Source organism: Phyllostomus hastatus, unplaced genomic scaffold, assembly GCF_019186645.2.
Source record: "Phyllostomus hastatus isolate PE091 unplaced genomic scaffold, TTU_PhHast_1.1 phas_contig_17, whole genome shotgun sequence".
Taxonomy (NCBI): domain Eukaryota; kingdom Metazoa; phylum Chordata; class Mammalia; order Chiroptera; family Phyllostomidae; genus Phyllostomus; species Phyllostomus hastatus.
Window position 1 is genome coordinate 46252244 of NW_025333664.1, and position 26741 is coordinate 46278984.

General features: G+C 39.0%; 1 protein-coding gene and 1 non-coding gene across 4 annotated transcripts in view; one reads left to right on the forward strand and one right to left on the reverse strand.

Moving 5' to 3' along the window:
• Positions 1-26741, forward strand: part of SYNDIG1 (synapse differentiation inducing 1) — a 226800-nt gene that overhangs the window by 155434 nt on the left and 44625 nt on the right. The window lies entirely within an intron of this gene.
• LOC123815440 lies at positions 7454-7560 on the reverse strand. The gene has a single exon (XR_006785097.1). It is a non-coding gene; the product is annotated as a U6 spliceosomal RNA (small nuclear RNA).

Consider the following 26741-nt stretch of genomic DNA (forward strand, 5'->3'; position numbering starts at 1 on the left):
GTGCTTAGATACCCCCACTCCAGCATAATTGCCCACTATGGGTTGGTGCTCAGCAATTTAAGTAGCTGGTGACTTATTCTACCCCCAAAAATGTTGAAAGAAACCATGGCCCTTGTTTAAATATTGTGAATTCCCATATAGAGATGAAACATTTTAAATCTAGAGTCCTTTCCTTGTTTTCTCAGTGAAATAAGAACCCTGACTATATGTCTATCTTTCTTCCATCTGACTCCATCAGGACTGGATAATATTAAATTATGGGAGAGAAACAGGTAATCCTCATTAATGATATATACTAAAGGTACTTATTTCTTTTGAATTTGACTTTCTCCAGCAAAGTAGATATATAAGTCAAGTACACTGAAAGCTGTGCCTTTTCCTCCCTAAATAAGTAGATCTGGAAATTCTGCAAAAGTGCAGGGAAACAATTATGGGATTTGAGGTGTGTCAGTCTTTCATTTGGATAAGTCCTGGTAGAGCACATGAGGGATACCACTGCAGTTCCAAAGGGAATTAAATGTTTCCCTGCTGAATCTTTATCCTGGATATTAATACTAATTGCTTATAGCTGGTTCCTAGAATTCTTGTCAGTGTTTTCAGTCCATTTCCCAAACTTTTCCATAAAATCACTGTTAAGACATTGTGCCTCTCAAAGAGAGTAAGGGCATGGTTTTCTTGTAGACCATAAAAATAATGCTGTTGGTTAGATTTTGTTTTCATAGTCAGTTCTTGGGCTACCATACTGTTGGTGTTACAAAAGAACCAATTAGCAGGGCCATCAGGACTTGAATGACTTGCCCATATTTCAATTTTTTAATATCAAAATAACATGATCATTTGCCCTTGAACGAATGTGAGGTAAGATGATTGGAAAATAGGGATCAAGGAACTGTTGATTATTGCTGCTTATTGCCTACACTGCTGACCTCCTGAAACTAGAATAAGTCGGATGTTTTATGTTTATTTTTATTTGTGTGTGGTGTGTGTATTTTGCCAAAAACTCCTTGAAGAGATGATTATATACAGCATTTTCTTTATGACATTTGCTTCTTGACACTCCTCACACATGCATTTTACCTATGTGTCACTTCTGGGTTCTTGCTCTGCCCTCACCCTCCCCCACAATCCGTCAGAATGGTTCAGCAGTCACCTCCTGGATGGGTGATTTTCTGGATCCTCACCCTGCCCTCCAGCTCCACTTAGAAAATTCAGTGGCCATCACCTGGACATCTTCTTATTTACATGTTTTGTCTCTATGCCAACCATGCAGTGTCACTTGTTGCTATAGGTGTTAAAGCCTGTGCAGAAGACAAAGGAACAGTAGCCCTTGTTGCTGGAGTGCAGAGAGCTGCGGGGTGCCATAGAGGAGTACATGCAGTGTCTCCAGTGTGCTCAAGGCAATAGGATTGTTTTTTCCATGGGGCATCAGAAGAATTATTGCCCCTGAATTTTTTTCTCCTTCCTTCCTTACCCAATTTGCCTTTTCACATCTCTCTTCCAGAATGCACTTTGGGGAATGCTTCCCAGGAGATAGATGATGGATGTGTATTGTGCATTTGTCTGCACATAAAAGTGCAGGTTGGGAGGGAATAAATAGTGTGTATAGAAGAGATTATGGCTTTTTGTTATGGGAAATACTTCATGTGTTTTTCCTTGCTCCTGTCCTAATATTTAAGGACATAGTTTACCTCTTTAGCAACTGTTTCATTCCATTTTATGTCTGTTTCTGGAAGAGTTGCACTTACTACAGAGTACAGTGTTTATTCAAGCCTATCAATTTGGCCCTATTTTTTCAAGAGGCAGAGACTGGGAAAAGGAATGCACTTACAACAGAGTGACTAAGTGAAGCCTTTGCTCTTCAGGGCTGGAATGCAGCCTTCTGCTACTCCCAAGGATTCCTGAGAGATGCCTAACACCATAGCAGGGTGGACCCTGAGCACCGAGAAGAAAGGTCTGCCATCCTCTTGGTCTTGCCCTGAGCTCCCTAGGACCCAGAATCTACAGTAAGCTTGGGTGTTAATGTTTTGTTTGGAAGTAAAATTCCAAGGCAACAAAAGTGAAGGAAAAAAAGAAATAGTATGGAAGGAAGAAAAGAAAAGCAAACAGGTATTTTAGCAGGCTGGCTACCACTTCCCAGTGGAAGAAGCTGGCTACTAACCACACAGGACCTGTTGGAACAGTGGAAGGAGTCTGGAGAGGAAGTTTTTGTCCAGTCTCCACAACCCCCATGGGTGCAGTCACGTGCCCTGCCTGAGGTTGTCATAAAGGAGAGGCCTGGGACAGAGTAGGCAGGGATGAGCCTGAGAGATATGAGACTTAGTGACTCAGAGGCACAGGTGATGTGTCTGGTGTACCTCCTCATGGAAGCAAAAGGGTTGAGCCAGAGTTTCCTGGGCACCCAACAACCTGAGGTTGCCCCTCCTCTGAAGATGCTAGGAGTTTGAAAATGTAGCATGTAGACTTGTTCTGCTCTGGATGATACCTAACACCAAAACTAAACCAGGTGATGTGATAAGCTGACATTCAGCCTTTTTTTTTCAAAGTGCAAACTGTGTCAGCCACACTGGAACCCACATTAATGAAGATAATCCTTCCCAGGACAACCCTGTTTGGGTCCAGAAGTGCTACTGAGATCAACAGTGTCCTGCTGGGCAAGGGCAAGAGCGATAACATCACCTCAGGCTTCTGTCAGATGGAATACTGCAAACGGTCTGGGTGAAAGTCCGTTCACACTACCTTGGAACTAGAATGACAGCAGTATTGCCCTAAACATGAACTAGGCAATGTGTCAGTGCTTTACATGCACCTAATTATCACAGCAATCCTGTTAAACGTAATACTAGAATTATCACCATTTTACATATGTGCTGTGTTTAAATCCTTTAAATATACCCAGATCCACTTTCAGAAAGAGTTCATGAGAGCCACTGAAGGAGAAGCAGGTTCTATTGAACCGGTAAAGGAGGAAGCTGAAACTCAGTAAAGCTGTTAAACTTCTCCAGGAGCATACAGCAGGTTAACTTCACACCAGCACTGGGCCTATAAAAGTGGATAAGGTGGAAAGGAAGCCCTGGGCTGCTGGGAGAATATTTTTGTGGATGTGTGGCTCTTAGAGATTCTAGTCCAATTTATTCATGGCCACATTATTTTTTCAGTTTAATGCTATTTGGCTTTGGTTTAATACTTTTCCATGGAAAAAATGATTGATTTTCAATTATTTCCTGTTTCTCCATCCAATAAAGACAGTTTTGTTGCTTCAAAAAACCATCCTATGATATCCAATTGAGTATTGCAATAATTAGTCAAACATTTTCTTTTTTTCTCTCTTTTTTTAATTTTAATCATTGTTCAAGTACAGTTTTCTCCCTTTTACTCCCAATCCAGCCCACCCACCCAACCGTCCCCACTTCCCTCCCATTACCACCCTCCCCCTAGTTTTTGTCCATGTGTCCTTTAAATTTGTTCCTGTAAACCCTTCCCATTCTCCCCTGAAATTCCCTCTTCTCTCTCCTCTGGTCACTGTCAGCCTGTCCTCTATTTCAACGTCTTTGGTTATATTTTGCTTGTTTGTTTGTTTTGTTGTTTAGGTTCCTGTTAATGATGAGATCATATGGTATTTGTCTTCCACTGCCTGGCTTATTTCCCTTAGCATAATGCTTTCCAGCTCCATCCAAGCTGTTGCAAAGGGTAGGAGCTCCTTCTTTCTTTCTGATGCATAGAATTCCATTGTGTAAATGTACCATAGTTTTTTGATCCATTCTTTACTGATGGGCATCTAGGTTGCTGCCGGCACCTAGCTATTCTAAATTGTGCTGCTATGAACATCGAGGTGCAAAGCTTCTTTTGTATTGGTGTTTCAGTGTTCTTAGGATATAGTCCCAGCAGTGGAATTGCTGGGTCAAAAGGCAGATCCATTTTTAGTTTTCTGAGGAAGTTCCATACTGCTTTCCATAGTGGTTATACCAATCTGCAGTCCCACCAAGAGTGCACTAGGGTCCCCTTTTCTCCACAACCTCTCCAACACTTGTTGTTTGTTGCTTTGTTTATGATGGCCATTCTGACTGGTGTGAAGTGGTATCTCATTGTGGTTTTAATTTGCATCTCTCTGATAGCTAGCAATATTGAACATTGTTTCATGTGTCTTTGGATCTTCTGTATGTCCTCCTTGGAGAAGTGTCTGTTCAAATCCTTTGCCCATTTTTTAAATGGGTTGCTTGTCTTAGAGTGTATTCGTGTAAGTTCTTTATATATTTTGGAGATTAAACCCTTGTCTGAGGTATCATTGGCAAATATGTTTTCCCATACAGTTGGTTCTCTTTTTATTTTGATACTGCTTTTTTCAGCTGTGCAGAAGCTTTTTATTTTGATGAGGTCCTATTTGTTTATTCTTTCCTTTATGTCCCTTGCTCTAGGGGACAAGTCAGTAAAAACGTTTCTGCATGAAATATCTGAGGTTTTCCTACCTACGTAATCCTCTAGGACTTTAATGGTGTCACGATTTATATTTAAGTCTTTTATCCACCTTTAATTTATTTTTGTATAAGGTGTAAGTTGGTGCTGTAACTTCATTTTTTTACACGTAGCTGTCCAGGTCTCCCAACACCATTTGTTGAAGAGGCTATCTTTACTCCATTTTATGTTGCTGCCTCCTTTGTCAAATATTAATTGACCGTAGAGACTTGGGTTTATTTCTGGGCTCTCTGTTCTGTTTCAGTGGTCCATGAGCCTGTTTTTATGCCAGTACCAAGCTGTTTTGATTACAGTGACCTTGTAATATAGTTTAGTGTCAGGTATTGTGATCCCTCCTACTTTACTCTTCTTTCTCAAAATTGTAGCAGCTATTTGGAGTCGTTTATGGTTCCATATAATTTTTGAAGTGTTTGTTCTATGTCTGTGAAATAAGCCATTGATACTTTAATAGGTATTGCATTGAATGTGTAAACTGCTCTGGGTAGTATGGACATTTTGATGGTATTAATTCTTCCAACCCATGAACACGGTATATGTTTCCATTTGTTTGTGTCTTCCTTTATTTCTTTTCAGTGTTATATCGTTTTCTGAATACAGGTCTTTTACCTCTTTGGTTAGGTTTATTCCTAGGTATTTTATTTTGCTTTTTGCTACTTCAAATGGGATTTTTTTCTTGATTTCTGCTTCTGCTGTTTCATCGTTTGTGTACAGAAATGCCTTTGATTTTTGGATATTGACTTTGTATCCCACTCCTTTGCCAAATTCATTTATTAAGTCAAACAGTTTTTGGGTGGAGTCTATAGGATTTTCTATGTACACTATCATGTCATCTGCAAAGAGTGACAGATTTGTTTCCTCCTTTCCGATTTGGATGCCTTTTATTTCTTTTTCCTCTCTGATTGCTGTGACTAAAACTTCCAGTGCTATATTGAATAGAAGTGGTGAAAGTGGACAGCCTTGTCTTGTTCCTGATCTTAGTGGAAAAGATTTTAATTTTTGCCCATTGAGTATGATGTTGGTTGTAGTTCTCTCATATATGGCCTTTATTCTGTTGAAGAATGCTCCCTCTCTTCCCACTTTGCTGAGTGTTTTTATCATAAATGGGTTCTGTACCTTATCAAATGCTTTTTCTGCATCTATTGATATGATTATATGATTTTTGTCTTTGCTTTTGTTTATGTGATGTATTACATTTACTGATTTGCGAATGTTGTACCATCCATGCATCCCTGGAAAATCCCACTTGGTCATGGTGTATGATCTTTTTAATGTATTGTTGGATGCAGTTTGCCAGTATTTTGTTCAGGATTTTAGCATCAATGTTCATTAGTGATATTGGTGTGAAGTTTTCTTTCTTTGTTGTGTCTTTATCTGGTTTTGGAATTAGGATGGCGTTGGCTTCACTAAAAGAGTTTGGGAGTCTTCCATCTTTTTCATTTTTTTGGAATGGTCTGTGAAGGATAGGGTTTAGCTCTTCCTTAAATGCTTTGTAGAATTCTCCTGTGAAAACATCTGGCCCAGGGCTTTTGTGTGTTGGGAGATTTTTGATTACTGCTTCAATTTCTTTTGCTGTTATTGGTTTATTCAGGCCTTCTGCTTCTTTTTCATTGAGTTTTGGAAGATTTTATTTTTCTAGAAATTTGTCCATTTCACCTAGATTTTCAAATCTCTTGGTATACAGTTCTTCATAGTAATTTCTTACAATCCTTTGTATTTCTGTGGTATCTGTTGTAATATCTCCTCTTTCATTTCTGATTGTGTTTATTTGGGTCTTGTCTATTTTTTTCTTGATGAGTCTGCTTAAAGGCTTGTCAATTTTGTTTATCTTTTCAAAGAACCAGCTCTTGGATTCATTGTTCCTTAGAATTGTGCTTTTAGTCTCTATGTCATTTAATTCTTCTCTGATCTTGGTTATTTTTTTTTCTTCTGCTTGCTCTGGGCTGTCTCTGTTGTTGTTCCTCGAGTTCTTGTAGACGTAGGGTTAGGTTGTTTGTTTGAAATGTTTCTAACTTTTTTAGGTGGGCCTGTATCACAATGAACTTCCTCTCAGGACCACCTTTGCTTTGTCCCATAAGTTTTGGGTTGTTGTGAATTCGTTTTCATTTGTTTCCAGAAACTTTTTGATTTACTCCCTAATTTCATTCTTGACCCATGCATTGTTTAATAGCATGCTATTTAATTTCCATGATTTTGAGTGTTTGGGGCTTTTTCCCTTGGGGTTGGTTTCTAGCTTTAGTCCCTTGTGATCCCAGAAAATGCTTGGTATGATTCAATTTTCTTGACATTGTTGAGGCCTGTTTTGTGTCCTATCATGTGGTCTATCTTTGAAAATGTTCTGTGTACATTTGAAAAGAATGTGTATTTAGCTTCTTTGGGATGGAGGGCTCTGCATATATCAGTTAGGTCCATTTTATCAAGGGTATTGTTCAATGCCACAATATATTTGTTGATATTTTGTTTGGAAGATCTGTCCATTTTTGATAGCGGGGTGTTAAAATCCCCCACTATGATTGTGTTGCTGTCCATATCTTTCTTGAAGTCCTGCAAGATTTTCTTTATGTATTTGGGTGCTTCTATGTTGGGTGCATATATATTTACAATATTTATGTCTTCTTGGTGGATTCTTCCCTTGAATATTATGAAGTGACCTTCTGGGTCTCTCTTTATGGCCTTTTTTTTGGAAGTCAGTTTCGTTTGATATGAGCATTGTTACCCCCGACTTTTTTTTTTCCTGTCCATTTGTTTGGAAAATTTCTTTCTAGCCCTTCAATTTCAGTCTGTTTAGGTCTTTTGCCCCGAAATGGGTCTCTTGTAGGTTGCATATGTGTGGGTTATGTTTTCTTATCCATTCAGCTGTTATATGTCTTTTGATTGGAGCATTTAATCCATTTACATTTAAGGTTATTATTGATAAGTACTTATTCATTGCCTTTTATGTACATGTGTTCCTCTCTCTCTCTCTCTCTCTTTTCCTTCCTTTCCTAAAAATATGGAATGCTTCATGAATTTGCGTGTCATCCTTGCAAAGGGGCCATGCTAATCCTCTCTGTATTGTTCTAATTTTTGTATATGTGCTGCCAAAGGGAGCACCAAATATTTACTTTTTATGCCTTCATTTTTAAATTTTTGATATCTCCAGGTATGAAATATATTATTCTATATTTCTTAAAGTAAAAAAGGGGGGAAATGGACTGGAAGAAAATCACTACAAATATAGGTAGTGAATTTGTTTTCCCTCTCCACACATATATTTGTATTTATTTGCTTGTTTGTTTTAACGTCATTAATGTGAAGTTGATTTTCAAAACTATCATAGTTTGGAAACTTATATAGCTTGACAAGTTATTTATTTTCTTGTTTGAATTTTCTTTTTTATTGAAATTTTTTCTTGTTTATGTTATTACAGTTGACCCAAATTGTTCCCCTTTTCCCCCCTCACTGCCCAGCCTGCCTCCCACTTCCATTGTTGATTCCCACATCATTGTCCATGTCCATGGGTCTTTTGTTTGTGTTCTTTGACTAATCCTCTCACCCTCTTTCAAACAGCCTGCACCTTCCTCCTCCCCTCTTACCACTGTCAGTCTATTCCATGATTCTGTGCCTCTGGTTCTATCTTGCTCATTAGTTTATTTTGTTCTTTATATTCCTCTTACAGTTGACATCATATGGTATTTGTCATTAACTGACTGGCTTATTTTACTTAGCATAATAGTCTCCAGTTCCATTCATGCTATTGCAAAATGTAGGCATTCCTTCTTTTTTCTGCTGTGTAGTATTCCATTGTGTAAATGTACCATAGTTTTTTAATCCACTCATCTACTGATGGGCACTTAATCTGTTTCCAACTCTTGGCTTTGTAAATAGCGCTGCCATAAACATAAGTTTGTGTGGAGAAAAGGGAGCCCTAGTGCACTGTTGGTAGGAATGTAGACTTGTGCAGACACTATGGAAAACAATATGGAATTTCCTCAAAAAATTAAACATGGAAATGCCTCTTGACCCAGTGATTTCATTGCTGATGATATACCCTAAGAATCCCAAAAGTCCAAGTCAAAAGAACTTAAGTTATTTTAAAGCATATAGCCAAGTAACCATCATCACCCAAAACAAGAAATAGAATACTCCCAGTGTCCTAAATCCTCCCCTTCCGTGCTTCCTCCTGATCACAACCACTTTCCTCACCATTAGGCACTGTAATGGCTTCTTTAGGGCTTAGTTCCTTGAATGTCTTTATTATTTTACCTCCTAAATTTATATGTCTAAGGCTTCATTTTTAATATGTTCTCACTTCAGTTGCTAACACCATGTTGAATATAAGTGACATCCTTATCTTGTCTTAGGTCTCCAGGAGAAATTTTCCAACTTTCATTGTTAAGTAGGATCTTTTAGTATCTTATATTTTTATCATTAATGGATGGTGACATTTTCCAAAGCTTTTTGTACAAATAAAATAATTATGAGTGTTTTCCTTTAATTTGTATATCTTCCTGTAATTTTCAATGTGGTAAATTGCATTTACTTATTTGAAAATGTTAAACCAACCAGCAATCATAGAGTAAACCCTGATTTGTCATGATTTTTATATGTTGTTGAATTTCTGTACTTCAGTGTTCTTTGAGATTTTTGCACCTCTGTTAATTAGAAAGATTGATCTGTATTATACTTTCCAGTAATTTCTTCCTTAAGTTTTTATAGCAGTGTTATGCTAGTTGTGAAGAATTTCATTTTTTCCCCCTGCTCTATAACACTTTTATGAAACTGAAATGATTTATTTGTTGAATTTTTGGTAGCACTCACTGGTGAATTTATCCAGGCCTGAAGCTTTACTTGTAGGAAATTTTTAATTACTGATGTAATTTATTTAATATTGATAAGTCTGATTAGGTTTGATTTTGGCAAGTTGTACTTTTCTAGAATTTTGTCAGTTTTATCTGAATATTATCAATTTTATTAATGTTTTCAAAGTATTTAGGCCTTTCTTATTTTCTTTTTAGATATAAATGGTAGTAAGTATAGATGGACAGACAGCTAGGTAGATGGATAGATAGACAAACCTACCACCAAAAACACAATCCTATCATTATTTTATATTGTCAGTATTTACTTATATATACCCAAATATTCAACTTACTTTGTTTCTTATTCCTTCCTAAATCTTTTACCTTCTAGCTTGAATACTTTCCCTTTTGTCTAAAGAATATCCTTAAGATTTCCTTTAATATAGATCTGCTGGTAACAAATTCTCTCTGTTTTGTGTCATTTGAAATGCCTTTTCATTAGTTTTATCTTTTCAGGGGTTTTTCTAGGTATAGAATTCTGATTGATAGTTTCCTCTTCAGTTTTATTGAAATTTCTGATAAACCCATTCACATTTTTAATATTTATTAGTGCTAGAATTTCTTTGTTTCTTCTTTTTTGGATCTGCTGTAACTTTTTTAATAGTTTCCAATTACCTTCCAATATTTCACACTCCTTCTTTTTCTTGAATATAGTAAGCAGAGGTGTTTTATTGTGTGTGGCTGATGATGACATTGGGAACCCCTGTGAGCCTTTTTTTTCTTGTTCTCCCTCTTGGTATATTTTCTTACATTTTTTTAAAAAGAATTCACAGTGGATTGAATGCTGGCCTGCAAACCAAAGGGTCACCAGTTCAATTCCCAGTCAGGGCACATGCCTGGCTTGCAGGCAAGGACCCTGGTTAGGGGTGTGCAAAAGGCAACCACACATTGATGTTTCTCTCTCACTTTGTCCTTCCTTTCCCCTCTATCTAAAAATAAATAAATAAAATATTTTTTAAAAGAGAATTCACAGTAGTATTTTAAGGATTAGGATGATGCCACATTTCTTCAGATAGGCTACTTCTTTCCTTTTTCCAGGACACAAAGAATTCAGAGTCACCTTAGTCTAAGCTCAAGTTTTGAGTTAATGCAAAGCCAGTCTGTAATTCAGGTGAAGAGGGAATACTCTTTCTTCACTTGTTGTTTTATGCTTTTGCTTTTTGGTGTACCATTCTGTGGCAGGGGCTGATTTACCAGAATCTTCCTCTTTGATGGACTCTGAACCCCCAAATTAACCAAAAGGTCACCCTCTCAAGCATCTCTTATGGTCAACAAACATCACAAGGACAAAAGTGTTTCCATGTTCCTGGCTCACCCTTCTAGATTCTTGTTATCTCCTGGTCTTGGCATAATGGTCCTTAATTTTCTTATTTCTTCGATGTTTTTAAATTGTCTCAGATTTTTTCAGGGATTTTCAGCTGTCTTCTGCTGAAGCATTTGTAGGGACATTACCAGAAGCAGAAATCTGCATTTCTGTCTTTCCTTAATTGTTTATACAGATAATGAATTTAATTTATATCAGGGATATTTTTTAATTAGAAAAGTAAGGCCAGGTTTGATCTACAAAATATATAAAGAACTCACATGACTCCACCACAGGAAGACAAACAACCCAATTAAAAAATGAGCATAAGACCTGATCACTCACTTCTCCAAGGAGGGGTCCCAGAGATATGAAAAGATGCTCAGCATCCCTAGCCATCAGAGAGATCCAAATTAAAACCACAATGAGATACCAGTTCACACTGATCAGAAAGGCCATCATAAACAAATCAATAAACAGCAAGTGTTGGAGAGGTTGTGCAGAACAGGGAACCCTAGTGCATTGTTGGTGGGAATGCAGACTGGTGCAGCTACTGTGGAAAACAGTATAGAATTTCCTCATAAAACTAGAAGTTGAACTGCCTTTTGACTCAGCAATTCCACTGCTGGGATTATACCCTAAGAATCCTGAAACACCAGTTCAAAGGAACCTGGGCACCCCAATGTTCATAGCAGCACAATTTATAATAGCCAAGTGTTAGAAGCAACCTAAGTGCCCATCAGTAAATGAGTGGACAAAAAAAACTGTGGTTCAGAACTTTTTCTGGCCAAGACGGAGGCATAGGTAGACACACTGTGCCTTCTTGTACAACCAAACAAGGACAAAGACAATTTAGAAAGAAAAAACAACCAGTACTGACAGAAAATTGAACTGTATGGGAGTCCAACAACCAACAGGTTAAAGTAGAAACACTCATCCAGACTGGTAAGAGGGGTGGAGTTGGGCAGCTGGGTGGAGAGAGGTTGTGGCACAAAGAGTGGTGGGACCAGGCGCATAAGGCATCCTGGGTGTGCAAGACTGCAGTGGCAGACTCTGGGCACACAGGCAGCAGCTGGCAGACCCCAGGTGTAGGGTGGCAACTGGCAGGCCCAGCAAGGCAGTAATTGTGAAGCAAGGCACTGGGCACAACCCAGGGTTCCAGCACTGGGAAATAGAGCCTCAGGGCACTGATTGAAAACACCTCTGGGGGTTGAGGTGCAGGGAGAGACTCCCAGCCTTACAGGAGAGTTAATTGGAGAGATCCACGGGGTCCTAGAACATACACAAGCGCACCCACATGGGAATTAGCACCAGAAAGGCCCAGTTTGCTTGGGAGAGGCAGAGGAAGAAACTGAAATCCAATGGAGAGCAGAGCAGGCATCATTGTTCCCTCTCAGACCCCACCCCCACACACAGTGTCACAGCCTAGCGACTAGGTTGCCCCACCCTGACACCTAAGCCTCCACTCCTCATATGTAACAGGCATGACAAGACAAAAAAAATGGTCCAAACAGAAGAACAGATCAAAGCTCCACAGCAAATAAAACTAAGTGACCAAGAGATAGCCAACCTATCAGATGCACAATTCAAAGCACTGGTGATCAGGATGCTCACAGAATTAGTTGAATTTGGTCACAAATTAGATGAAAAAATGAAGGCTACACTAAGTGAAATGAAGGGAAATGCACACAGAACCAATAGTGATGGGAAGAAATCTGGGACTCAAATCAATGGAGGGGACCAGAAGGGAGAAAGAAACAACCAAACAGGAAAGAATGAAACAACAAGAATTCAAAAAAATGAGGAGAGGCTTAGGAAGCTCCAGGACATCTTGAAATGTTCCAATATCCAAATTATAGGGGTACCAGAAGGGGAAGAGGAAGAGCAACAGATTGAAACTTATTTAAACAAATAATAAAGGAAAACTTCCCCAATCTGGCAAAGGAAATAGACTTCCATGAAGTCCAGGAAGCTCAGACAGCCCCAAAGAAGTTGGACCCAAGGAGGAACACACCAAGGCACATCATAATTACATTAGCCAAGGTAAAAATGAAGGAGAGAATCCTAGAAGGAGCAAGAGATAAGGGGACAGTAACCTACAAAGGAGTTCCCATCAGACTGCCAGCTGATTTCTCAAAACAGACCTTACAGGCAAGAAGAGGCTGGAAATACATATTCAAAGTCATGAAAGGCAAGGACCTACACCCAAGATTGCTCTATCCAGCAAAGCTTTCATTTAGAATGGAAAGGCAGATAAAGTGCTTCTCAGATAAGGTCAAGTTAAAGGAATTCATCATAACCAAGTCCTTATTTTATGAAATGTTAAAGGGACTCATCTAAGAAAAAGAAGATAAAAAACATGTATAGTAAAATGACAGCAAACTCACAATTATTAACAACTGTACCTAAAACAAAAAACAAAAACAAAAACAAACTAAGCAAACAACTAGAACAGGAACAGAAGTACAGAAATAGAGATCACATGGAGGGATAGCAACAGGGGAGTGGGAGGAGGAGAGAGGGGGGAAGGTACAGAGAATAAGTAGCATAGACAATAGGTAGAAAATAGATGGGCGGGGGGCAAGAATAGTATGGGAAGTGTAGAAGCCAAAGAACTTATGACACATGGACATGAACTAAAGGGGGGGGGGGATTGGGGTGGGAGAGGGTGTGCAGGGTTGAGGGGAATGAAGGGGGGGAAATGGGACAAATGTAATAGCATAATTAATAAAATATATTTTTTAAAAAAAGAACAATTTTGACAGTAATCAGAGAGGAGGGGGGAGAATAATTGGGGAAAATAGGAGAAGGGCCATCAAGGAACATGTATAAAGGACATATGGACAAATTCAAAGTGGGTAGGTTTGAGGGTAGGAAATGGGGGTGAGAGGGGCAGGTGCATGGTTGGGTGAAAATGGAAATAACTGTACTTGAACAACTATAAAAAATAAAGAAAGAAAAAGAAGAAGAAGAAGAAAGAAAGAGAAAGAAAGAAAGAAAGAAGAGAACAAAAAATTCAACCTTTGAAATTTCACAATTAGAATTTTTATAATTGAATTATACTTGAACAACAATAAAAAGTTTTTAAAAAAGAAATGTATAGAGTACTTGTAAAAAAAATGGGGTTGAATGGCAGATTGATTAGATACAACTGAAGACAGAATCTATATGCCAGAAGATATATAGAAGGGAATCAACTAAGTAAGCATAGAAGGATATATAGATGGAAAATAAGAGGTTTAGCCATAAAAAGAAAAAGCCTGACATTGCAATCAATAGGAACTTAATAGGAGAGAATGGTGAACTAAGGAGGTAGCAGCAATATTCAAAGATAGGAATTGTCCAAACTGAAGAGATATGCATCATAAGATTGAAGGAGTTCACACTATCCTGAGCAAAATAAATAAAACTAAATACCCATAAAGACACACCATAATAGAACTGGAGAGAATGGCCTGAATCAACAAAAGGCTTGTTCTAAGCCTGTCACATTCCTACTTTATTGTTTTACCCTTAATTGTATCACTGATACCTGTAGTTTTGATCACTACCAATATATAGTGAACTTTTGGTTTTAAAATTCTACCCCAGATGCATATATACAACTTCATTTAGATATATCAAAAATAAATTCAAATCCAGTGCTCAAGATGAATTTTGTCATCATTCCTGCTGGCCATTTCCCCCCTTCAACCACCACTATTGTCAAGGCCTGTCTTCATTACCTAATTTTCTAGTCTTTTCTCAGAATACTGTTTTCCCTAAAAGTAAAAATCTACACTTCCTTTTGTTTCACTGCTATAATCTTTGACTATGCTAGTCTTCTATTCCTGGTTCTTCACTCTAGTTAATTTAAAAGAGGAATGGAGTACATTTTTAAAAATACACAGCACATGCTCTCTACCCAAACTTCTTTCTCTCTTCTTAAAACAGCCCCTCAGTAGCTTCCCATCCTTAGAGGGCTCCTAAGACCTGTATGGTCTGGTAATTTCCACCTTTCTGTCTTGCTCTCTTCTCTTCAGCCTGATTGGTCATTTCTCCCTGTGCGCTACCTTAATGCTCTTTGCATCCATCTGCCTCCACAACTGGACATCTTCTTATTAAACTCAAGCCCTCAGTCCCCAGGGAAATCTTGCCTGGCTCCCAATTGGATCACACTTCTCTGCCGCATGCTTTAATGGAACCATGACCTATCATTAATGTCATTTATGACATTGTTATTCAGCTCCCCACTAAACCATAGCTCCAAGGGAACAGAGACTACCTTCTTGCTAATCTTCTTATATTCAACATTTAACACAACACTTTGCACATCAATGGCATTAAAACATATTCCTGCCCTGGCAAGTGTGGTTAAATTTGTTGGAATGTCATTCCATAACTGAAAAGTTGCAAGTTCAATTCCCATTCAGGGCACATGCCTAGATTGTGATTTGATCCAGATCTGGGAGCACAGAATCCCTGGTCCAGGTGCATACCATCCCCTGTCCATGTGTGTATGGAAGACAACCAATTGGTGCCTCTTGCATCAATGTTTCTTTCTCTCTCCTATCTCCCTTTCTCTCTCTCTAAAAATAATGAAAAAGTGTCCTCCAGTAAAGATTAAAAATATCCCTTTAATGAAGGATTTTCACAGGTTCTTGTTTTTATAATTGTATCCCAAATACTTAGGTGAATCAGCACCTTTTCCAAGATGAACTCAAACAAAATGCTGACTTATGAATATAGCAAACACGTCTCCTGCATACATAGGCCCCTGTAAGCTGTGGACATCAAAATGTTTACTGTTGAAAGTGAGTCTGGCTTTAAGGGCTTGGCTTCTGTGTCTGTGTGCTCAACTTGCACATTCATTTATAACATTTATCTTTCTCTCTCTTATGATGGCTTGCCTGAGAAAGAGCTAAATAGGTACTTCCTTAAATCATTTTACATCTGCTGCCAGCAAGTTGCCCATGCTAGGTCTTTATCCTTGTTTGAGACTCACTCCTGACCATCTGGCCTCTTCCCAAGGAGTCTCACTGCCTTCTGGTTGACTGCAGAGTCTGCCAACTGAGGTGTGCACATCTCAATTTTACTCCCTCAGAAGTTGGTAATTTGTTTTTATTTTCCTGCTGCAAAACTTCCTGACCATAAGTGACTCCAAATATGTGATATTGACACAATGGGAAAGAAAAATTTGGACTTCAGAACTTATTTTTCAGCCAAGTGAAATATAGGTAAGGTGGCCACAGTAGGCATCACTGGGAAGATGACAGTAGGGCACACCTTAAGGGACAATAATTACAATCACATGTGAAAATCCACAAAACTCCTTTATTGAAAGGAGAAGTATCCACTTCAAGATGGGTTTCAGTTCCATTAATGTTGCTTTGTCCTGGCTGGTGTAGCTCAGTGGATTGAGTGCAGGCTGTGAACCAAAGTGTCACAGGTTCGATTCCCAGCCAGGGTACATGCCTGGGTTGCAGGCCATAACTCCCAGCAACCACACATTGGTGTTTCTCTCTCTCTCTATCTCCCTCCCTTCCCTCTCTAAAAATAAATAAATAAAATCTTTAAAAAAATGTTGCTTTGTTATCTCCCACAGATGTGTCTGTGAACCCAACTGCCCTTTGAGGGGTCCTCTCAAATTTGTATGTAGCAACCCTAATGCTCAAAGTGATAGTATTGGGAGGTGGGGGCCTTAGGGAAGTGATCAGGTTTGGATGAGGACATAAAGGTGGAGCCCCCATGATGTCGTTGCTTCCCTTCTAAGGGAAAGAGGGACAAGAACACTGTCTCCCAGCCATGTGAGGACACAAGAAGGTAGCCATTTGCATATTAGGAAGAGTGAATTCACCAGAACCCAGCTATGATGGCACCCTGATCTCAGACTTCCAGCCTCAAAAACTGTGAAAAATAAATGTCTGTTACTTAAACCACCCACTCTATGGAATTTTGTTATAGACCAAGCTAAGACACAAACTCCCCAGTCTATATATAACCTCCCACAGGTCTCCCTTTCATGTACCTAATTACTAGTATAAACACTCACTTCCTAAGCTTTTTATGCCAAATAAAAAAGTGAGATAAAAGTGGTCCTGGCTGGTGTAGCTCAGTGGATGGAGTGCAGGCTGCTAACCAAAGGGTCGCTGGTTCGATTCCCAATCAGGCACATGCCTGGGTTGCAGGCCAGGTCCACAGTAGGGGACATGCAAGAGGCAACCACACATTGATATATCTCTCCCTCTCTTTCTCCTTCTCTTCCCCTCTCTCTAAAAATAAATAAATAAAGTCTTTTTTAAAAAGTATACTTCCCTTTAGAAACCAGGTTCCACCTGGACCAGCTAATATAACTGGATTTTCAGAAGTATGTCCACTGTCTCTCACTTTTCTTGAGCTCTTCAGAGCTGCCATTTGGAAAATGTCCCACTATTTCTACCAGGACTCAAATTTACTCTTCTTTCCCACAGACATCTGATGGTTAACATCCACTGTGCCACACTTTAGAGTACACATGATTACCATTGTCAAAGGAAGTGTTTGGCTTAAAGAGGATATGACTATAATACTACTTTCCTTTGTCTACTTAGAGCCACTGTTGGAGAAAAAAACCTGTCCCTTGCAGCTGATCAACACCAGAAACTATCACTACAGCTTGCTGGATTATAGAGAGGACCAGTATCTTAATATTTTGGTTCCTAGGACTGTTGAGATGCTATCATATGAGGATTTGCTGAACATTTTCAGCCCTGTAAATACAAGATAAATTGAATGGTAGCTGTATGTACTGGTGGTGAAAAGTTCTCCCTCACCTACCTCCAGCCTCTCTCAGCCCAGGTGTAGACCTGCAGCTTATAAGTCGAATTCTGCTAATACGGAGAGCTGATTCTCCCAAGAGCCTGCTTAAGACTGAGAGTTTGCATCACCCACAGAAGAGGTCTCTTTCTCCTCACTTCCCTCTCTCCCTGCTTCATCTCCTTTTCTCTTTCGGTTGTCTGGAGCTCTTACTGAGCTGTTTCTGTGGGAGCTGCAGCTGCAGAAACAGAAGAAGGTGCTGATTTAGCCATCAGCATCCTGCCTGGCATTGCAGGAAAGCCAGTTAATGATTGGAATGATGGATATTTAGTCTGCTCATCTTGTGTTTTGGGTAAAAGAACTGATGCCCCTATTCAGATGATCTATAGCCAACAGACTGAAGACACTTTCCACTGAAATAATAACAGTAACTGTAATGAACAAGGGTATTCAAAGACAGTCATCTTCCTTGTTCTAACAGGAGGATCAGTCCACCAACCAGGAGACAGCAGTGCTGACACATTATCTACCTGGCTATAGTTTGATCCCAGGCAGCATGGTTGATAATCTTAATTCCTCTAACATTTCTTTCTTAAAGTGTCCCCCAAGCATTTTTGCGGGAGACAGCATGGCCTAGCATAACAGAATTTCTCTCGAGTCAGACTGAGAGATTTCAAATCTATTGTTTTAACACTAGCATAATTTTCAACAAGTTTCTTTCTCTCCCTGTGCTTCAGTTTCCTCACCTGTAAACTGAGGATAATAAAAGTTACTGTGTCATTAGGTCCTCAAGAGTAGCAGAGTTAAAGAGTCTGTATATGCAAATCTTTAGACCAGTACCCAGGACACAGTAGTGAGTGATCTATTGCTCTGTAGCTAAATACCTGAGTGGGTTAAGACAGCAGCCTTTGAATTCTGATGGATTTTGGAGTCAGGAATTCAGGCAGGGTTCAGCTGGAGGAGTCTTTGCTCCTCAGTAGTATCAGCTGCAGGATGGACTGGCTGGTCTGAGAACCTAATCTGACTTCTCTTAGATATCTGGTGCCTGGGCTGGGATGACTCAGAGGTGAAGAACTTGTGCTGGAGCACTTAAAAGTGACTTCTCTGTGTGGTTTAGGCTTTATCACAGCACAACAGTCTCAAGAGAGGGACTTCTTACATGGCAGGTCAGAACTCCAAGAGTGAGTATCTCAGTGAACAAGGCAGAAGTGGCATGGCCTTGATGACCCAGCCTCAGATGTCACACACCATCCTTTCTGCTGCATTCTATTGGTGACAAATAAGGCACTAAGTGCAGCCCTGAATCAAAAGGAGAGGAATTAAATTCTACTTCTTAATAAAGGGAGGGTAAGGTCATACTGTAGAAGCACATGTGACCAGAAATATTGCTGTAATCATCTTTGAAGAGTAAAATTTACCACAGAGAGCAAAATGGTTTAACTGTCCTTTTAATTACCTTTTTCTTCTCACCTATATGAGCAACAGAGGGCTGGTAAATAACAATGGTCTTGCTTGATGGATGGGCACATGGAAGTTGAGTAGAGTAGCTTAGTTTACCCATAATCATCTCCTTAATTCAAACAGAGTTTAGAACCTGAAGCACCCTTAGTCCTGAACAATCTATTGATTTCTCTCCTAAGTTCCCTGGGAATGATGTATGGGTGTCTGGATGCAGCTATAGTAAATGATACTCCTTTCTTCTTTGGGACAGAGGTTCTAATCTTTGCATTTCAAGATATAGGAAGCTGCAAGGACTAATCCATGGGGGCTCAATTTTCTACATGACTTATCTATTCTTCTATTGAGTAATCTGGGGAAGAGTTGTGGGAGAAGAGAAAGAAACTCAGCATCATACAACTAGGCTGGACACCACATCTTCTGAGGCTCTTTCCACAAAGCTGTGTTGCTCCTTGTTGTTGAAAGTCAGGGTATCTATGACACTATTCTCTGTATAGTACTATCATGGTGAATTCATGCCACTATGCATTTGTCAAACCCATGGAACTTTACACCATGATCAATGAACCTTAATGTATACTAATAAAAAAACTGATTAGGAAGTCATGGCTTGCCAGAATGGAATGCAGATTGTAACAAAAGAATCTGTGTTAAAAATATATGAAACAACCTAACTGAAGGAGGTGGGAAGAGATTGTTAACCTAAGTGACTTCAGAAATGAGAAGACTATAATAATAAAGGCAAAAAGAACTGTACATAAGCACTGAACTCTAGTTGATAAAGTTGCTTCCCATGCAGATAACAGGTAAATAATTATGAAACTACTATGAATGTATACAATAGCTGATGGTTGGAGCCAGGTTTCTCACTGTTGGAATGGAAGGTTACAGAGAAGCAAGGGAAGAAGGCTAAAATGATCTGTTTTAACGTATTACAGCCAGAAACTAATCAGTATTAATAATTAGTTTAATATAGATACAAATAAATACATATAATTATACATATAGAAACATTTATATATATATAAGTATATAGAAATATATTGATTTCTACACATAAAATAACATGCATGCATACATATATATTTCCCATTCCCTAGCTCTGTTACTTAGAAAACCCAGAATCAATAACACCCAGTAGCAACAATAACATCCAGTTCTCAGATCTGGGTTTCTAACACTATTTTCCAATAGAAAGAACAAGAAATCCATGGGGAAATGGCTGATCCTAGGACCTGGAAACAAAATATACAGGATGAATCTTGGACAGCATCTTCTAGTGCAAAGAAGGAAATATGCTCCAAAATCAAAAGGATAGGGGCATGTCACAGGAGCCAGCCTAAAGGAGTCCTCAATGGCCATTTAGGCTTTGAACTAATAATTTTTATGTGTATCTGATTTTCATTTTCCACATAAGATAGCATTATAATATTTATCTGATGGTTGTTGTGACAAGTATCAGGAACAATAAGCGCACTAATCTACTACTTTATGTCATATACCATACCAACATTTTACTTCCTGCATGTCATTTTCTTCTTTGCATGAAATCATTGTTGTTAATTCTTCCTTCTCCAATAATGTATTATGAAAAAAATTTAAAATACAGAAAAGTCAAAAGAACTTTTAGTGAGCACTTGTATACTCACCATGTCAGTTTAGAAACCAGCATTTTTCATTTCTTTTATTTTTTTTACTTTTTCAAAATATATTTTACTGATTATGCTATTACAGTTTGCCCCAGTTTTTTTCTCCCCTTTATTCCCCTCCACCCTGCACACCCCACTTCCACCAGCATTCTCCTCTCTTAGTTCATGTCCATGGGTTGTAATATGTTCTTTGGCTTCTCCATTTCCCATACTATTCTTAACCTCCCCCTGTCTATTTTGTACCTACCATTTTTGCCTCTTAGTCCCTGTACATTTTCCCTCATTCTCCCCCTCCTCCTCCCCAATGATAACCCTCCAAAGTGATCTTCATTTCTGTGATTCTGTTCCTTTTCTATTGTTTGCTTAGTTTGTTTTGTTTTTGTATTTAGGTTCAGTTGATAGTTGTGAGTTTGTTGTCATTTTACTGTTCATATTTTTCACTATCTTCTTTTTCTTAGATAAGTCCCTTTAACATTTCATATAATAAGGGCTGGGTGATGATGAACTCCTTTAACCTGACCTTATCTGAGAAGTGCTTTATCTGCTCTCCCATTCTAAATGATAGCTCTCCTGGATAGAGTAATCTTGGATGTAGGTTCTTGCCTTTCTTGACTTCAAATATTTATTTCTAGCTTCTTGCCTGTAAGGTTTCTTTTGAGAAATCAGCTGATAGCCTAATGTGAACTCCGTGGCAGGTAACTGTCTCCTTTTCTCTTGCTGCCTTTAGGATTCTCTCTTTATCTTTAGTCTTGGGCAATGTAATTTTGCTTCCTTGTGTGTGCTTCCTTGGGTCCAATTTATTTGGGATTGTCTGAGCTTCCTGGACTTCCTGAAAGTCTATTTCCTTTGCCAGATTAGGGAAGTTCTCCTTCATTATTTGTTCAAATAAGTTTTCAATTTCTTGCTTTTTCTCTTCTCCTTCTGGCACCCCTATGATTCAGATGTTGGAATGTTTAAAGTTATCTTGGACGATGCTAAACCTCTCCTCATTTTTTTGAATTCTTGTTTCTTCATTCTGTTCTGGTTGAATGTTTATTTCTTCTTTCTCCTCCAAATCACTGATTTGAGTCCAATTTTTCTTCCTGTCACTGTTTGTTTCCTGTATATTTTCCTTTATATCACTTTGCACAGCCTTCACTTTTTCCTCTATTCTGTGACCATACTCCGTCATTTCTGTGAGCATCCTGATTACCAGTGTTGAACTCTGCAGCTGATAGGTTGGTTATCTTTTGATCACTTCATTCTATTTTTGGAGCTTTGATCTGTTCTTTCATTTGTGCCATTTTTTTTGTCTCGGCATGCCAATTATGTAGTAAGTAGTGGAACCTTAGGTATTCACCAGGGCAGGGCAACCCAATTTGCTCTGTTGTGGCTCTGTATGTAGGGGAGGGGTACAAGAGGAAACAATGCCTCTTGCTTAGCTCTCAGCTGACTTTCAGTCACTTCCTCTGCTACCCACAAGCAAATTGGGCCCTTCTGGTGCTGATTCCCTGGTGGGTGGGCATATGTATCATCTAGGATCCTGTGGATTTCTCCAACAAACTCTCCTGAGAGACTGGGAGTTTCTCCCACCACCAGAACTCCCACAGGTTTTTACAGTCAGAGGTTTTGAGAATTTATTTTTCCAAGCTAGAACCCTGGGTTGTATAGTCTGTCTTGCTCCCCAGTTGTTCCTCCCAGTTTATCCTCACACAACTGTGGGAGCTCCAGGTCTTCCAGCTGCTGCCTTGCCCAATGCACCAGCTGTCACCTTGCTTGCCCCATTTCTCCAGCCACCACCTTGCCATGAGTCCTTTCCTCCCCAGCTGCCTATCTCTGCCTCTCTTACTAGTCTAGATGAATATTTCTTCTTTAACTCCTTGGTTGTTAGACTTCCATGCAGTTCATTTTTCTGGCAGCTCTGGTTATTTTTTGTTTTTAAATCTGTTGTTGTCCTTCTATTGGTTGTGCAAGGAGGCAAAGTATATCTACCTACACCTTCATCTTTGCCAAAAGTCTCTTTTTTAATGTATATTATTAGGTATCTGTTCATCTATTCATTAATGTATCTTTTTAAAAATGCTTTTCAATGTAACTTGCAGGCAATCCCTATTAAATATGTCTGTATGTGAATCCATTCATGTAGATTAAGGAAAAAAGAGCAGGGAATTAAGGTTCAGTGAGGTGAACTTATCCAAGAACACACAACTGGTAGAGGACAGAGATTCTGACTCCTGTACTGTGACACCTACTCATGAATGGAAACTACTGCCATCGCTCTCATTCACTAGGCAAAAGTCCTACTTCCTTTCTAGAAATAAATGAAGAGGAGATTACACATATTAAGAGTCAGGAGAGAAAATTCAGTCCTTTTTCTTTAAATTCCCCTTTGGGAAAAAGAAAAATTCTTAGAAAAGAAATGTATGGTTGGATACATGTAATGTGTGGGTTCAAGATGGCTAATGTCTACCCTGCATAATGGGCACCCCACTGTGTTTGTTTCATCCCTTTTGTGGTGGTTGTTTTGTGCCACTGAAAATCTAGGAGGGTCATAGTGCAATGCCTCTACAGAATTTGTGGGTCTACCCTTTGTTATCTGCAGAAGAGCCCCCTAGAACTTGAATTTGTTTTTGTGAACAATAAACTCTCAAGTTTGTTATATTATTGTTGACATATTAGTTCTTTTGTTCTCCTCAGTCCATTTTACAGAAAACTGATTATATAATAAACAAAATACTCTTATTTTAAAAAGTCTTTTCAATCTAGATAGAGGGCTTAGTCTAGGGAAAGAAAAAATTTAAAGTGTTTTCACCACAGAGCCACTAGATAACCATGAATTATATTACTTTAATGATATAAATGAAAGCCTGTTTCTTAAGAAGAGTAAAAACTATCAAAGTTTTAAGTAAACATTAAAAATACATTGTTATTTATTACACTAGAGAGATAGAGAAAATCTAAATGCTTTAAAATGTGAATAATTAAATAATTATATTATATCCATATGGTGAGATATTAGGTGGCCACAAAAGTTTATGCTAAAGAGACATTACAAAATACATGAAAAATGCTCAAGACATCAGTTATAAATAGTCAAATTTTAAAACTTTATTTTAACTATATATAGAATAATGTATTTAAAAAACTGGAAGGAACTGGCTAAACTCCTAAATGTAGTTGCTTCTGAAATTTCCCCCTGTGTTTTCAGCTTAATGCACTGTCCAAAATTTCAATGGCAATAAATAAAAAAGAATACTGATTGATGCTGCAGGTGCCATTTTTCCTAGACAACATCAAGCTAATGATTCACTATATCTCTCAAAATATGTACAGCCTGAGAGGCATTAGTGTCCTGTCCTTGATATGAAGAACCTCAAATACAGGGATACCAAATCATTCCTTCAGCACTGCAGAGACTGGGAAACTTCCTAGAGCCCAGTGCTCTGTTGTCAGAGCTTTTGTGTGGGTGATTACATACCCTGATCTGATCATTTTCTTAGATTCTGATCCACAGCCACAGTGACTGTCCACATGCCTTCTGTAGGCTGATAAACTGTCTTGATCAATGTAGTGATCTTGAAGCTAAAGGCCACACCTGCCTCATTCCTGGTTCATGGCTATGTTGGGAATGAGTCCCTCACTGACCACCTGATAATCCTCTTCTGAGCCTGCTTACACTGTCCTTGGCCAGCACTCATCTCACAAAGCATGCATTTTGTGCTGCACATATGAATCTCTCTTCTTTCCATACTTCAGATTGCAGCACATGATGCTTTGTGTTATACTTATGTGCATGGCAGCCTCTGTAAGTCTTGTAGTGAGAATCACACCTCCTTCACCTCTATTTACTGGGGTCTCCAGTCTATTATCCTGTACCAGCAACCCCTGATGAGAGGATGTGAGTGAGGAAAACAGGGTGGTTTTCCAGGCCAAAGATGGTTGACTTCTTAGAGCAAGGTCTGAGAACTTGACCATTGACCTCCAACTAAGAAAAGCAAATGAGCTTGTCTGTCTTTCTTTCTTTATTTCTCTTTCTTTCTTTCTTTCTTTCTTTCTTTCTTTCTTTTCTCTCTTTCTCTCTTTCCTCTTTCATGTTACTGTTGTTCAAGTGCAGTTGTCTGCATTTTCCCTCCACCACCCCTTCTATCCCAGCCATCCCCACCTCCCTCCCCTGATTCAACCCACCCCTCAGTTTTGTCTATGTGTCCTTTATAGTTGTTCCTGAAACCCCTTCCCCCCTTTTCCCCTATTATCTCCTCCCACCTCCCCTGTGGATACTGTCAGATTGTTCTTAATTTCAATGTCTCTGGTTATATTTTGCTGCTTGTTTGTTTTGCTGATTAGGTTCCACTTAAAGGTGAGATTACATGGTATTTGTCTTTCACTGCTTAGCTTATTTCACTTAGCATAATGCTCTCCAGTTCTATCCATACTGTCACAAAGCATAGGAGGTCCTTCTTTCTCTCTGCTGCATGGTATTCCACTGTGTAAATATACCATAGTTTTTTAATTCATTCATTTACTGATGGGTACTTAGGTTGCTTCCAGCACTTGGCTATTGTAAATGGTGCTGCTATGAACATCAGAGTGCATAGGTTCTTTTGGATTGGTGTTTCAGTTCTCTATAGTCAATTATTATTTACAAAGTGGGCAGAAGCATAAATGGATTAAAAATAGCCTCTTGAACAAATGGTGTTCAAGAGGTTTTGCTACTTGCAAAAAAAATGAAACACAATTGCCAACTTACACCATACACAAAAATAAATTCAAGGTGGATAAAGACTTAAATATAAGTCGTGACACCATAAAAGTCCTAGTGGAGAACATAGGCAGGAAAATCTGAGATATTCCACACAGCAATATTTTCACTGATATGTCCCCTAGAGCAAGGGACATAAAGGAAAGAATAAACAAAGGGGACTTCATCAAAATTAAAAGCTTCTGCACAGCTAAAGAAAACAGCATTAAAATGAAAAGACAACCAACTGTATGGGAAAACATATTTGCCAATGATACCTTGGACAAGGGTTTGATCTCCAAAATATATTTAAAATTCACACAACTCCATTCCTGGAAGACAAACAACCCAATTAAAAAAAATGGGCAAAAGGTCTAAACAGACACTTCTCCCAGGAGGACATACAAAGGGCCTAGAGACATATGAAAAGATGCTCAGCATCACTAGCCATCAGAGGGATGCAAATTAAAACCACACAGTGATACCACTTCACACAGATCAGAATTGCCATAATAAACAAATCAACAAAAAGTGTTGGAGAGGATGTGGAGAAAAGGGAAGCCTAGTGCACTGTTGGTAGGGATATAGACTGGTGCAGCCATTCTGGAAAACAGTATGGAATTTCTTTAGGAAACTGAAAGTGGAACTGCCTTTTGACCCAGAAATTCCACTGCTGGGATTATACCCAAATGAGCTTGTTTTAGAAGACCCTTTCACTTTCACTTCCACTTTTATGACCCCTGTGAGGCTAGAGAATATAATGTCTAGAGGGAACACTCTCTCTGATACTCTGGATAACCAGGTGTTAATTCCAGCTTGGCCATTAACCAGCTGTGGCCTTGGTCAAAGCATTTAATATCTCAGAGTCTCAGCAGTTTCTAAGATATTTCTTTTATGGTCCTGAATTGTATCCAGGGAGAACTGATTACAGAAAATCTAAAGGAAGTTGAGAGGTTTTCTGGGGAACAGGGAGCCTCAAAGGGGCCTGAAGTGATCTACACAAGATAATTTGGAGGGCAGCCTGCCTGCTCTGTCCTGTCCCTGCACCATTTCTCCCGGTAAGACTTGCCCTCTCTAGTACTGGACCTGCAGACAGTGCCTGATGGGGGAACCACCTGTTCTACAATCGTTTGTTTTGTTTCTGGAACATGAGCCTTCTCCTTTCCTTTATTTGAAATTTAGGACTTTAATGACTTGGTATGTACCAAGGGATGTCAGCATTCTAGAAGGCTCTCCCATGTGACGGAAGGCAAGGGGAGTCCATATTTTGATGGAGACTTTTTTAGGTTAGCAAGAGGTTTCATGAAGAGGATCTGAGGGCTAGGTGGGACTTGAAGACATATGACTCTGAGTTGTGGATTGTCATTGCTGGCCCACTTTTCCCACCTCTTCAGTATCATTGCTTTTCACAGAGGTTGTTAGAGTATAGGGAAAGAGGCCAGGGAAAGAAAATGTTGCTCTGGGCAAAAGGAATAAGGTGCTAGGTGCCATATGGCTGGTATGATATAAGGCACACACAACACATAGTGTGT